This window comes from Plecotus auritus (assembly GCF_963455305.1).
Source record: "Plecotus auritus genome assembly, chromosome: 2".
Lineage (NCBI taxonomy): Eukaryota > Metazoa > Chordata > Mammalia > Chiroptera > Vespertilionidae > Plecotus > Plecotus auritus.
In genome coordinates this window covers 179200063-179209790 of record NC_137771.1, presented here as the reverse complement: position 1 = coordinate 179209790, position 9728 = coordinate 179200063, and positions in this window count along the sequence as shown.

Here is a 9728-nt window from a genome sequence, read left to right as displayed (position 1 = left end):
TAAATAATGGCTTGGGTCAATTTCTGGTTCTCTGTTTTGTTCCATTGGTCTATGACTGTTCTTGTGCCAGTACCAGGCAGTTTTGAGAACAGTTCTTTGCCCATTTTTGAATTGGATTATTTGTCTTTTTGTTGTTGTTGAGTTTTAGGAGTTATCTCTATTTTCTGGATGTTAATCCCTTATCAGTTTTATAACTTGGAAATATTTTCTCCCATTCTGTGGATTGCCTTTTAAATACTTTTAAAATTGATCTTAGAGAGAGGGAAGGAAGAAAGGAGATAGATGATAGATAGATAGATGATAGATAGATAGATAGATAGATAGATAGATAGATAGATGATAGATAGATAGAGACATCTATGTGAGAGAGGAGAGAGAAACATTAATCCTTTGCTTCTCCCATGTGCCCCAACTGGTGATCTAATCTATAACCTGAGTATGTGCCCTGATCAGGAATCAAACCTACCATCTTTTGGAGTAGGGGATGACACTCCAACAAACTGAGCCACACCATCTGCATCTGTGGTTGCCTTTTTATTCTGTTGATATTGTTTTTTGATGCAGAAATGTTTAAATATTCACAAGGTACATTTTTTTGTGTGTGTTAGTATTGACTTTGTGCCCTTCCACTTTGCTTTGATCATGCATTAGTTCTAACAGTTGTGTGTATGTGTCTGTATGTGCATGTGTATGTGTATGTGTATGTGTATGTGTATGTGTATGTGTGTGAGATAGATAGAGGTAGAGATAGAGAGATATATCTTTTGGATTTTCTATATATTAGACCTATAATCTGCAAACAGAGATGACTTTACATCTTCCTTCCAATTTGGTTGCCTTTATTTTTTTTTCTTTCCTAATTTATATGGCTAGAACTTCTAGTACTATGCAAGTGATCTTTATATTTGCCTGGACTAAAACAACAAGCCCTATTTTTTTTTCTTCATTTCTGTTATTTTCCCACACTTTACTCTGTTCTTATGGGATCTTTTTAACTCTAAATGTGACCTTTAAGGGCCTGTGGTTTCCCAAAGACTTAAATTTCTTAGCACAACACTCAAAGTTCTGTACAAACATGATCTGAACTCCCTTTTCTGTTACACTACACCCTGCACTCTCTGTGTGTGGACAACGTTTTTCATTTTTTCACTATGACGCTTAATTTATGATTTTTCATCAGTGCAGATAAGAGGTCTCCCTCCTTCTCATTAATCATAAATCTTCCCCTTTCTTTAAAATCCAGTTCAAACATTTCAGCTTGTCTAAAGCCATCTTTGAGCTTCCATATCACTAAGGTTTCCTTTTCCATGATTCCACAGCACTTTATAATAGTCTCATGGTCCTCATTACACTTTAATTCATATTAGCATTTGTTTATCTCTCTACTGAAATTTTTAAATTCCTTCAGTGCAAGGATTGTTTATTTTACTTTTATATTTGCATCTTCTCTGGATCATAGGGAGTAACACAGAAGCCTCTAAGTAGTAAATGTTCAATACATTGTTGTTATTAATTAGGATTCTAAACATGAAAATTTAGCATATTGAGGAATAAAAAGTATTATAAAGTAGTAGGAGTCTGAGATTTTGAACTCAGTTTATTGATTTTAGAGAGGAAGCAAGAGAGAGAAAGGGATAGAAACATCAATGAATGATGAGAGAGAATCATTGATTGACTACCTCCTGTAAGCCCCACACTGGGGATTGAGCCCACAACCTTGGGAATCGAAACGTGAACTCTTGTTTCATAGATCGACACTCAATCACTGAACCATGCCTCCAGGCTTGAACTTGGTTTGGTTTCTTAATTTCTCTCCTCTTTATGTTTCCTCAACAAATGAGGTTGAATATAATTTTCATTGTAATATGTGGAAATTTATTTTTTCTTGCTGGAAATTTCTGTTTTGTAAGTCCAGAGTGAGGCTCTGTGAATTTTATATCATAACTAGTGACCAGGTGCATGAAATTCATGGACATTAAAAGGGGATTAATTAGAGGAAATAATTTAATATTGCTATTTGCCCTTTCTCTATAATAGAAGTGTCAGAGATGAAAGAAAATTAGTAAAATGTATATGAAAACCTTCCTCCTGTCAGAGTCTGGGGCTCACCACGGGACCCAGAGTCAAGTCCCCACCCACCCACATGCACTTGAAAATCACGTGAGACCCGGACCCGGCAAGCCCCCCGCAATGAGCTAGATCCAGACCTGGCCAGTCCCACCCTTGTCAAGCCCTGCCGGGCAGGGGGAGTAGCCTCAGGTCCCCTGGCCCGGCACCAGGATGTGGCATCATGGCCTGAAGTCCCCCAGCCCAGACCAGGGCTAGGGGCGTGCCTTGAGGTCCTCCGTTAAGCCCCGTTAAGGCCAGGTGGGGGACATGGCATGAGATCCCCTGTCAAGCCCCGCTGGGTGGGGGGCACAGCCTGAGGTCCCCTGGCCTGGCGCTGGGGGGCGGGAAGGGAGCAGCCTGAGGTCCCCTAGTCCAGCACCAGGACAGAAAGCTCACCTTGAGGTCCCCTGTCAAGCCCTGGTGGGTGGGGGATGCAGCCTCAGGTCCCCTGTCAAGCCCCATGGGGGCAGGGGAGGGTGTAGCCTCAGGTCCCTGCTGATTTCTCATTAAGGCTCCTTACGGAAACTTGGCCTCAGCTGTGGGTGCAGCCATCTTTGTGAAGGAGTGATGGTCAATTTGCATATTCCCTCTTTATTATATAGGACTAGAGGCCCGGTGCACGAAATTCGTGCACAGGGGTGTGTGTCCCTCAGCCCAGCCTGCACCCTCTCCAATCTGGGACCCCTCGAGGGATGTCTGACTGCCCGTTTAGGCCTGATCCCGGTGGCCTGATCGCCCACAACTGCCCTTCCTTGCAGGCCTGGTCCCTCCCAGCTGCCCTCCCTTGCTGGCCATCTTGTGGTGGTCATCTTGTGTCCACATGGGGGCAGGATCTTTGACCACATGGGGGCAGCCATCTTGTGTGTTGGAGTGATGGTCAATCTGCATATTACTCTTTTATTAGATAGGATGGAGGCCTGCTGCATGGGTGGGGGCCAGCTGGTTTGCCCTGAAGGGTGTCCCAGATCAGGGTGGGGGTTCCCTTGGGGTGTGGGCCAGCCTGGGCAAGGGGCCTGTGGTGGTTTGCAGGCAGGCCACACCCCCTGGTGACCCAAGCAGAGGCCCTGGTATCTGGGGTTTATTTATCTTCCACAATTGAAACTTTGTAGCCTGGAGCGGAGCCAAGTCTTCTGCTTGCTCCCAGGTGGCAGCCATTTCTCTTGGGATTTATGTATCTTCTGTAATTGAAACTTTGTAGCCTTAAGCAGAGGCCTGGGCCTGCCAGGGTGTGCGGAAAGCTTGGCTTCCTCCATCGCCGGGGGCAACCCTACCCTCCTGCTCTTTCCAGCTCTGTGGCTGCCGCCATTTCTGTTTGGGTTTATGTATCTTCTATCATTGAAACTTTGTAGCCTTGAGTGGAGGCCTAGGCCAGCAAGGGCAGGCGGAAAGCTTGGCTTCCTCCATCGCCGGGGAAACCCAAGCCTCCCTCCTGCTCTCTGTGGCCGTAGCCATCTTGGTTGGGTTTATTTGCATATTCGTTCCTGATTGGCTGGTGGGTGTGGCTGGTGGGCATGGCTTGTGGGTGTAGCAGAGTGATGGTTAATTTGCATATTACTCTTTTATTAGATAGGATAAGGGCCACTGAGAAGTGCTATAAAGATCAATAGAAATATAGCATGATTTATGAAGCTTGCTTTCTCTTACAATGTAAAAAAAAAAAATCTAACCATTTATCTACTCATATCCCCAATTCAACTTTCAAACTAGAAATGCCAGATAGGACTGAATATTCAAAACAGAATAAAAATCTGCCGAATCCCTCCAGAATACAAACAAATGGATCAGTCATACACAGAAACTCTAAATTCTCCCCCCCAACACACACACACAATAGATGGGCTGGAAAGTCAGAACATCTCCAGGAACAGGGCCCTTGTAAGCTGATTGCAAACTGTGTGAGGTTTTGAGATGAAAGCTAGCTGCTTATTCTCAGGATGTCATAATTAGTCTACACAGTGATTTTTTCAGGGAAATTTCAAACATGAGTTTATTTCTCAAGACTTCAACAAGCCAAGATTTTATTAGAAAAGAGATGACAGTCTGTCCCATTGTATTGGCCTGCCTACAGTGAAATTCTGTGGACATAGTCTTTTAATTAAATCCAATTCTGTTGCAGATCATCTTTCTTTCTTCCAGTTGTTATTCTTAGAAGGGCTTCAGTAGTTATTGAAATTTATAGTTCAATATAGTAGGTAAATTTACCTCAATAAGAGACCTTATGCTCCTTCATTGAAAAATATTTATGACCCAAGACATTCCTGAAACCTAATTTATTATTATTATTTTTAAAGAATATAACTAGTAAAACTGCAGATGGTCTCATTCTAGGCTAACTTTTTAATATTTTGTTGTTTCGATGCATAGTATTTACTTCAATTAACTAATAAACTGTTGTTGAACTTTTGAAACTTATAGCATAATGAATATGATTTGTAATCAAGGCATCAATTTTCTGTGTATAGCTGAGTACATAAAGTACTAGAATTTGGTAATTGAAGTGTTTTAATCACTTTCTGCAATCTTGTTTATATTATAATTTGCCTTATCTCTGCAAAAAATTTGTTCATTAAGATTATCATTAATTTTGCTCTCGAATGAACAACCCTAACATATAAATTCAGACTTTACACACAGTGCATTAGGGACTTCTAAATTTAGCTCTCTCTCTACCTACTCAATGTTATTAACCCTAAGTTTCCTCCATATACTCTTGAGCTCTAACTTTATGTAAGTTCTTAATAAATTCTTGTTGAATTAAATGAATGAATTCTATTCAACTTTATTACAATTCTACAGTTACTTCTAGCCAGTTAATGGGTATAATTCTTCATTCTTTTGATGATAGATTTCTTGTTCTAGATACTAACAAACTATAATATTGAGTCACCTATCATTCAGTGAAAATTATTTTAAATATCAGCAGTAGTACTATGGCCAGAGAGGATACTATGATAAAATCATGTTCCTCAGTTTAATGGCTGGAGCAGGCAGATACTATTTATACCTTAATGTGATCTGTGCTGGTTTAAAGTAGTATAAGGGCATTGAGGAAGAGAAGGCTAACAAACTCTGCTTGGAAAATGTTTCTCATAGTGTATATGAGATTTGAGACAGGTTTTAGAGGTTGAGTAAGAACTCACAAAGCACAAAAAAATGCCATAGTATTTGAGAAAGAAGAAAGAAGAAGTATAAAGATGCAAACAAATGACAGAGAAAGGTATGTCCAGGGAAATTCTGAAATTTTGGTATAGCTGTAAACTGTGGCTTAAGAAGGAGGTGTGGGACTTGATGGGAAGGACACTTGCCAATACTGTGGATGAAGATATATATATATATCTTCATCCACAGTTCCTGGATTACAGGTCCCCAAGTCCTTCAAATTTACTGAGTAATGGAAACATCTTTTGTTATAATAATTAGTTTCTTGTCCTCAGTTCCTGAAAACACTTCAGAGCATAAAGGTGAAAAAGGTGTCTTGTTATTCATGAAAAGGCCGTTCCACAACCACTAGGTTTGTATTAATGAAGGTGACTTTTGGAAAGCACCTAAGGATGAGGCCTTGTTGCCAGGGTAAACAAGAATGAATAGAAGGTTGGAACTCCCAGTTCCATTCACTGGTGTCTGGGGAGAAGAGAGGGAATAGAGGTTGAAACAATCACCAATGGCCAATTAATTAATTAATCATGACTATGTAATAACATCTCCATAAAAACCCAAAAGGAGAGGGTTTGGAGAGCTTCCATGTTGGGCAACCAAATGATTCTATATGCTACAGTGCTGGGTCCCAGGCTCCACAGAACATAAGCTCCTTTGTTTGGTGCTTTGCTCTATCTCTCTCTTTATCTGGCTGTTGATTTATACCTTTAATATCCTTTGTAATAAATCAGTAATCTAGTGAGTAAGCTGGTTTCCTAGGTTCTGTGAGCCTTTATAGCAAATTAATCAAACCCCAATAGGGGATCCTAGGGAACCTATGATTTATAGCCAGTTGGTCTGAAGCACAGGTAACAATATGGGCTTGCAATTAGTGACTGAAGTGGAGAGTGGTCTTGTGGAACCAGATGCCATTCCTTTACTCGTGGAATCTGATGCTATCTTTGAGTGGATATTGTCAGAATTGGGTTGAATTATTGGATACCCAGCTGGTGTCCTAGAATTACTTGTTGGTGTGGTGAAGCCTCCACACACATGTTGGAATTGGGTCCAGGAACCGAAAGAAAACTATATGCTTGAGTTTTAATGCTATAAAGTATTCTAACAGTCCTGTTGGCTAAGCTGGTGATACTCTGACAAAGGCTGGGGTTCTTCTTCTTTTAAAACAAAACAAAACAAAAAACTTTATTGTTGAAAGTATAACATATGTCCTCCTTTTTCCCCCATTGATCTCTTCCAACCCACCTCTGCCCTCAGCCCCACCTTATTGTCTGTGTCCAAGGGTCATGCATATTTGCATACAAGTTCTTTGGTTGATCTCTTAGCATCCACCCACCCACCTATCCACCCTCCCCCACCTTCCCTCAGTCTGGGGTTCTTAACTGGACTGGGCTGCCTGTGTTGAGATGGGATGAACTCTGATTGAGGCATGGCTGGCCCTGGCCTTTAAATTGTGAAGCAAAGAAGAAACTGACTAGAGTATTTAAGGTGAAATAGACACAAAGCAAAGAAACTTTGCAAGGTAAGTATATATGTCCAAAGTGCAGATATCTAGTTCAAGGAAATGGGTCTGAAAAATTCTCAAAAAGAGATGGAGACTTTGGAGCAGATTTACTAAGAAGTACTCCTTGGAACAAATCTGTAAGAGGGTCGGGGGACAAGATTGGATAGAGGGAGAAGTTGAACTATAATGCAGTTGCAATGAGGATTTGGCAAGTCCTACAGAAAGCTCTTGATTTGGGATAAACCTCCACAACTGTCCCAAATTGGAAAGGGGACCATGAATTTGTTCTCCCACATACTGAGATATGGGCTTCTTCCTAGAAGGGAGTGTATTCTTGGATGAAAAGCTCTATTTAACTTAGAGCAATACCTGTAACAGTGTCTCAAATGTGATCCACCAGCATCCAACATTTCCAGAAAGCTTAGGGCAGTGAGTATCTATGTCTTAAGGGGGTTTGCAACACGCCACAGCTTCCATTATATCTGATATGCTATGAGCTGAGGCCTCCAAAAATAAGATTATCTGAGGATTGCAAAAGCCTTAAAATTGCTCCAGGGCAAGATGTGGCAGTATTCAAGGAATAAGATCAATATAAATATTCAACATTATTAGTTGAACATAAAACTTGAAACCATAAGTTATTTTTGCTTCTTATCTTTAGTGAAGACTATTTTTCATATCTTGCTTCCGTTTAAGTAGGAAGTATGAACAAAATCATCCAAAGGTACTGGAGTGAAAAAGGAGAGATTTTATTCAGAATAACAGTTTGCAAACCAGGAATAAACAGACTTAGGCAGAAACCAAAAGTAGCTCTGCTGAGACAAAGGAGATGCCATTTTATAGGGAAAACTTTCTACCCATAGTTTCCATATCAATTAGTAAAATGAAGTTTTCAAGTTGTGCAGTTTGGATTGGTTGATATAAAAGCAAATAAGGGTACATTTTGGTCAGAGAGGGTCACAATCTATTGGTTGAGTGATAGCATGGAGATGAAGGAACAAGGAACTTGACTGCAGCCATTGACTCAGACAATGTAAGCAGGCAGGGCATAGTGTGAGAAACCGAGTTCAGCTTGTGGTTCTTCCCAGCATACTGAGGCCCCTGTCAGTGACCTGCTGCAAGACTCTGATTTTGCATTTAGGCCCAGTTAACCAAAGGAGCCTGAGTCCATCTCAATGGATAAATTTCTTCTTGGGGTTCACATTAGATAATTTTCTACTCTGGGTCCCCAGGAGATTCATTTGTCATTCTGAAAGAAAAGGTTTCTTACTTCTTTATTTTATGATGGGGCAATACTTTCTGTCCTGATAACTACAAAGGTTTGTATTTGATGATGGATATAAAAGTGCACAGTGAAACTGTATTGTGTGATAAAAAGCAAGATAATATATGTTATCAGTACTTCCAGGAAAAATTGACGATGCTAAACATTTAAAATTATTGGCATAAATTATCTTCTCTTAGGAATTTACTCACCCAGCAGAGGAAACCTATTGAACAGTGAATTTGATCTGTGAGCTAGAGATTCAAAACTACTGCTCTAGTGTGAATTTCTCCAATGGTGACATTAAATACAAGCTTGTTGGCTAAGCAAGGAGTATATAATATATTAGGGTTAGAAGATGATTAAGGTGAACATTTTCTCCAAATGTCCAATTAATCATTTGCCAAAGAGCATTCCACAGAAAACAAGACTACAAAATGTTTTGTTTTGAAAGCGATTTATATCTAAATATAAATCTGCTAGTTTTGTTTTGTTGCCTGAATTTTTCTGGCCTTAGAGCCTACGTTATTGTGGAACTCGTTATAACTCATGAGATTTTTAGTTTTCCATGGGAACACTATGGATTAAATTATGTGGAATTCCCCATGTGGTATTAAGGAAGTTGATACTAGTCCTGGTGGCAGAGTGGTGTACATGGCTGTGGTGATCAGCATCCAAAATAGCCCCCAATAATCTCTCCCCTCCTATTATTCACACCCTGCATAGTCCCCATCCACATTTTTCTGGTGTTGGTCTTCCTGACCAACAGTATTTGGCAGAATTGATGGTATATTACTTCTGAGATTGGGTGATCCAGTGTGGCTTCCTTTGTGGAAGCGCACACTCTCTTTGGCTGTCTCTGACTCCTTAGTCTGTGAGAAGCCAGCTGCCATGTCATGAGGACACTCAGGAGAGGCCCTTATAATGAGGATCTGAAATAGTAAGTCAGTAACCAGTGAGGAACTGGAACCTGCCAACAACAATGGAGCAGCAGATCCTCTCTGAGCCATGCCTTCAGAGGAGACTACAGCAGCCAAGAGTTTGACCTCATAAGTGATCCTGAGTCAGAAGCAACCAACTAATCCTCACCCTGAGTTCCTGACTCCTGGAAAGAAATTTTTGTTGTTTTAAGCTACTAAGTATTGTAGATATTTTGTCCCACTGCAGTAGATACCTAATATAATAATTTATATTAAGCCAAGCAGTGCACTTCATCCCTCTTATCACAGTAATGAGAATGAAGTGGACATTTGACCTAACCTAGTCCATTCACAGGGACTGCAGGGACTTTTAGTGGGGCTTCTAGTACCTGGACAGTCTACTATCTCCCAAGTAGTGAAATGTGTATGTGTGGATGTTGGAGCTATCTTATCCAAATGAGGAAAGCCAGTTAAAAGACAAAGCTGCCATTCTGAGGAGGGTAGAACATAAAGAATTGTGGACACAGAGCCAGAATCCTGATAAAAAATGCTTGACATTTCCTCTAATTTCTTTTTCACTTTACAAGACAACCAAACCTTTTGTTGTTTAAACTAGTTTATTTTGAGTTTAAAACTGTCTCTCCTCTGCCTTCCTATCTGAAATCAATATATATGTATAGAGGCCCGGTGCACGAAATCCGTGCATGGGGTGGGTGTGTCCCTCAGCCCAGCCTACACCCTCTCAATCTGGAACCCCTCATGGGATGTCCGACTGCCC